Source organism: Sturnus vulgaris, chromosome 18, assembly GCF_052056855.1.
Source record: "Sturnus vulgaris isolate bStuVul1 chromosome 18, bStuVul1.hap1, whole genome shotgun sequence".
In the NCBI taxonomy this organism is placed as follows: Eukaryota; Metazoa; Chordata; class Aves; order Passeriformes; family Sturnidae; genus Sturnus; species Sturnus vulgaris.
In genome coordinates this window covers 2,474,015-2,479,600 of record NC_142260.1, presented here as the reverse complement: position 1 = coordinate 2,479,600, position 5,586 = coordinate 2,474,015, and the positions used below count along the sequence as shown (strand labels likewise).

The 5,586-nt window shown below is 43.8% G+C and overlaps 1 long non-coding RNA gene across 1 annotated transcript; it reads left to right on the top strand.

Annotated features, from left to right (window-relative positions):
- The first annotated feature begins 906 nt into the window (after nt 1-906).
- Nucleotides 907-4,847, top strand: LOC148221686 (uncharacterized). Its single transcript, XR_015807570.1, has 3 exons — nt 907-1,547; nt 2,662-2,967; nt 4,533-4,847. It is a non-coding gene; the product is annotated as an uncharacterized LOC148221686 (long non-coding RNA).
- The last annotated feature ends 739 nt before the right edge of the window (nt 4,848-5,586 follow it).

Here is a 5,586-nt window from a genome sequence, read left to right as displayed (position 1 = left end):
AATTTTAATTCTGTGCTTTCTCTAAGCCATTGATCTGCTGGCTGCAACTCTGACCTGCGGTTTACCCAGGAACTCCTTTTTCCCTGAAGATAAAGTCTCAAAAAGCTGAAATGACAGGCTGATCCTGGCATGGTGGCCACATCTCCTCCTTACCTGTCCTTTGCAAAATTGCATTGCTGTGAATAAGTATCTGGGAAAACACACAGAGATTGGGAATTGGCACCACTGCACTAGAGCTGCTCCTTGTGCTCAAGGAGAATTTTGGGTCCTCAGTCTATGGTTGGCTTTGATGCGTGTGTCCTTCCTATAATTAATTAACTAATGAGCTGATATGAAGTAATTTTATATCTCATGGACTATTGATAAAATCAGTGTTAAGTATATTAGCAATTAGGAAACCAAGAGGATGGTAGGAATCCTTACGTGCAATTAACTACTTTGATTTAAATTGCCGTCCTCCCATTATCCTCTGCTTGGATCTATAAACTGTCCCTTACTGAAGATGGATGTGTATGGATGCACTCCTGCAGAGGCTGCACCACATCTTGGACTGTGCAGCAGTGCAGCAGGATGGATCTGGCACTGCATCCCACACCCCAACCTGCCAGCCAGACACACCGAGGCGCCTGAATGTCCTCAGACACTCAGGACTCACGAATCCCACGGGGTTTTGGTAAGGTTTAAGAGATCTAGCTTTGCATTTCCAACCACTGAAGCACAGGTGAGCAACTCCCACAGAAGTATTCTCACAGAGCAGAGAGGAAAAGTCTGCTTAAAGCAGTGCCTTGTAGCTGTGCACTCAGGTCTCCTCCTGCAACTGCTTCTTACGTGAATTAAACAGCACTGAGACCTACCCTGGTTAACAGCACATTCTTTTCTCTTTTACCAAGTGCTGACCTAATATTTTTCTTATGTTTTCTATTTGTTGTGAGATTTGGTTGACTAAGTTCTTGCTTCATAATAAACATCTCCCAGAGTTAATGGACCAGCAGAGAGGCTGCTGAGCTCCAAGCTGCACCAGCAACTCCCAGGGAATTATTTGCAGGTGCAGGCACTTGGCAATGCCAGGGTTTGCCAAATGCAAGCAGTAACGACTGGCATAAAAATTTTGGCCAGTGTGTTAGATGAGCTGGGCACGCTGCAGAGCTGTGGCCCCCAGATCAGCAGCAGTGCCACCAGAGATGTGTCTGCCATCAGGAGAAGAGCCTTGTTGCTGTAGCTGTGGCACAATGTGATGATCTGCTGCACAGCCTAAGGATGTCATGGGGGAAAGTAAGGCAAACCTGTACCCTCAGCTCATACCCACTAATAACCCTGGGATTTTTTCACTTTCTTTCCTTTTTTTTCCTTTATATTTTTTTTCAGGCTGTCATCATTTGTCACTGCTGTGTGAGCCAAGAGTAGCAGCCAAACAGTCCTCACAGCCATCCCTACCCCAAGGACAGCTGCCTGGCCATCCAGATTTTCAATAGCAGATTGTAGCAGGCACATCCAGCCTTGCTCCTCGTGGGATCAACCACAACTGCCTTTTCTCCAGGCGTTTTCCAGTGTGTAATGTGTGTGTGAGCAGAGCCACGAGCTCCAGAGTGGGCTGTGAGAGGGAGAGCTGGAGGGAGCAGGGAGGAGAGGCAAGAGGGGCTGGTGAGGGGCCAGGCAGGGAGACACACATGGGGTGAGTGCCAGCCCGTGTGGCTGGGCTGATCTTGTGCTCTTCAGGGGTTTTTTCATTTCAGGGGATGATGCCTGAGTTGCAGACAGAATCTGGGCCTTTGGGCTAATATTATTTAATCTTGCAAGATCTCTTGAGAGATTTTTAATGGGAACTCTGGATTAACTGTCCCTACAGCTGCACATCCAGAGATTATTTAAACTTGAATGTTTTCTCAGCCAATCACTGAAAAATCCCAAGCTATCACTTCTACCCTCTTTGCCAAGCCCTTGAATCTTCCTTCATCCCGGTGCCTCTCTTTGAGGGTGTCTCTTCAGTTTCTGAGAATGGCACTTTCTAAAACAAGCCATTACTCGTGGCATTCTTCTTTTCCTCACTTGTGGGAGCCATTTGTCAGTAGCAGCAATAGTGGTGTGCCCAGAGGCTTCAACTGAGCTTTAAACATATAAAATGGGGACTCTACAGCTGAAGCCCTGGTAGCAATTGGAAGATTCCAACCAAGCAGAAATGAAAGACAAGAGAGGTTGAATGACTTCAGTAAAGACACTTGGAGAGTTACTGTCCCAGAAATAACAAGTCCCCTGACACCCTGGCTAATGTTCTGCTCTTTGATCTGCTGTCCTTTGGTGACTAACCCTACCTGGGGCTGCAGAGGGATGGATGTGCTGCATGGAGCTGCACACGTATTCCTGCAGTGAGAAGGATGGCATTGAATCACATCCCAGAGCAAGCTGCACTTCAGCTGTGTGGGAGGTGCATGTGCCTACTCAGAGGTGTAGGGCTTTACTTGTGAAAATTACCTTGGTGACAACGGGTGACTATGAGCACACTCTCAGTCTTATTCATCTAGTTTGCTTCCAGCTCTATCAGTTTTTTTGGGGGCTGTGTTGTTCCAGGGTCTGGTTGGAGTTTTCCAGACATTTGCAGGCTATCAGGTGTGTGCATGGGAGATGTTCTGTCCCTGACATCTGGCTGTTTCTCATACGTGACAGGAACCTGCTGTGCTCTTTGTGCTGGCTTTGGTGTCCCACACTCCACAATGACCTGGCCTGTTTGGTGCTCACTGTTCACATGTACAGAGCAACACCTCTGAATAACAGTCTGGGACACCTGTGCTGGCATTGCTTGTACCAAATGACATTTCATTCAAGTGCTGAATTAAGTCCTGAGTGGATATAAATCCAGGTGGCTCTACCCAAGTGCAGTTTTCATGCCCAGCCATCCTCCTAGCCACCAGTGCAGAGTCATGCCATGATCTTCATGAGGCTGGTGGAAGCACTGCTTAGTCACAAATCAGGGTAAGTGATAATTTCCTTTCCCCTCACATGAGAGTTATCAGCCATAGGACCTGAGCTCCTGTTGATTAGCTCTAAGTGTCACCCTGTCCTACTGATCTGATGCACAGTTTAATAAGTGGAATGTTATATTTGAAAAATTATTATTTAAATACCTTATTTATGTAGGGTGTTTGTTTTTTTTTTTGTAAAGACTAAGCAGTAAATTAAAAGAGATAAACAATGGAGAGATTAGCTGCAATGTACATTAATTTCCTGATGTTTTTATCCTGTATGTAAAGCAGAGTACCATTACCAGTTACTTCACCATCATCATTAACAACGAGAGCTAAAATTAACACCTATAAAATGTTACTGTGCCGTGCCTTAATTTCCTTCTTGTGTCTTAGTTATGTCCATTATGGCAAATTATCACTCCTTCCTACCAGCACCCACAGTTTGGGACCGAGCTCAGCACCACCTAGGAGGGGTGCAGATGTTAGGACAGTTGTGCCTGTCAGGCTGTAAAAAGGTTTGGAGGTGCTGCTGCTGCTCTAACAAATGAGCCTGCTGTTGACATGGCTTTCCACAAATTCCTATGATTTGCAAAATGTGATGTTGAGCAGCCAATTATGTTCTATTACTGCTGACTATGAAACAAGGATCTAATCTGAATCTCATTGACGCTAATGAACATTTTTACACCGACTTCAAAAGGTGCCGTTGGATCAAGCAGCAAATTATTCTCCTCCAGGGTATTTAGATTTTGATGTGTCCCACAGAACAGGAATCTCTCGGGTCTAATGAGCAGTGTGCAACTCTTGCCCTGTTACAAGGGAAACGTAGGGGCTGGCATGGATGAAACAAGGTAGATCTTTCCTTCTGCCAGCTATTTGACAGTTGTGACAAATTGTCTTGTGCCATGAGGTCCTACTGGAGACTCGGTCGTTGGTACAGGGGGGCAGGGTCAGCAGCATAAACTTTCAGAGCTTCAAAACCAGCCCCAACCACAAGGGGCTTCTATAAAGCACATATTTCTGGCCTACTTGAATCCAGCTGTGTGACTTTCAGGTCAGGAAGAGGAATTACAATACAATCTTAGCTAACTTTTGATTCTCCACAAAAGGTCTTAACAAAATTGGATGAGTTTTATATGAATATGTTAGCAGGGTGTAGAATAACTCTTTGCTTGCCTTCTTCTCACTGAACTGGTAGGTAGCCTTTCTAGTGTGAATAGAGGCCTTTTTTTTTTTGTAATGAAAGACTTATGAAAATATAATAAGTGAATGGAAAGAGAAGCACAGTAAGTTCTGCATCTTTTCATTGATCTGTTATTTTTAGTAAATCACATGTAATCATAATACAAAATCCTTGAAATATGATGTGACAAAAATAATCAGAAATCAAGCTCAACCCGAAAATTAAAGGCATCAGCTCACAGAGTTCATGAAAGCAAGAATATATTTTAGACAGTCTAGTTAGCATATTGCAATCTATTTAGCAATGTACTTAGCATACCACTGCATCTGGTGCAGTGCTCTGTTCCTTATTAATTTTCAATACATTTATTCACCTGCTTTATACTTCAGATTTGCCAGGTGCTGCCAGATGTGCTGTGGCATTTCCTCAGACTGAACCCAGAGTTTGCTCCCTGCTTGCCTGCTGCTGCAACTCCTGCCACACCTGCACCTGCCCCAGTCAGAGGAGATGGTGTTAGGAGGGAAGTTCAACATCCAGAGGGAAAACGTGAGGTGAGAATTAATTATAGCATATACTATATGTGATAGAAATGAGTTACTGCCCAATTATGTCTCCTGTTTCCATTCAGATGAATTAATACTTGTTGTGAGCCTTTGGGAATTCAGACACACTTTAAACTTGTAATGAGTGCTATCATTATTGCTTTTGACAGTCATTGAAGTATAATTATCTGATCATCTATTTAAAAAAAAAAATCAAAACTTGTTACATATGAGTTTTAAACTGGCAAATTACAGAGCAGTCACCTTAGCAGCTCAACCACTCAGCTCTTTTCTGTAGTGGCACTGCCATCTCCTGGAAAAACTGAAATTGTGCTTCCAAATTTTTCACCTTGAAAGAAACTTTTCAAGAGCAAGAGAGAGGTTAAGTACAAAAGCCACCAAGCTTTTAAATTTGAGGCTTTGGGTGTTACTGAGATGCCTGGTTTTGGGGTAGAAATGGCTGCATGGCTCTGTGTTATCAGAGGATTTTGCTGAGAAATGAGAATGGATGTGGTGTGTGGAGCATTGTGGGCTACAGGAGATGGTGGGAATGACCAAGTGCTCCAGCAGTTTGGAGTTTCTTTACAAAGCATTAAATACAAAATGGGTTGCCCATTGTGTTGGTTTGAAAGTAAAACCAGTGCGAGACTCCAAGTCAGTAATACAATTTAATAGGAGAAAAGAGAAAAAAAAAATAAAATACATGCAATAATATAAAAGAAACAACCACCAACACAGTCAGAAATACAACCTGACACCCTGTCAGTCAGGGTGTTGGTAGCAGTCCGTATAAATGGTGGCTGCAGTCCTCCTGGATGACAGATGTGGTTCTGTTGAAGCAGTGCTCCTGTAGAAGGTGCAGTTTTCCTACGAAGATCCAGCAATGATGTGGAAAAAGGTC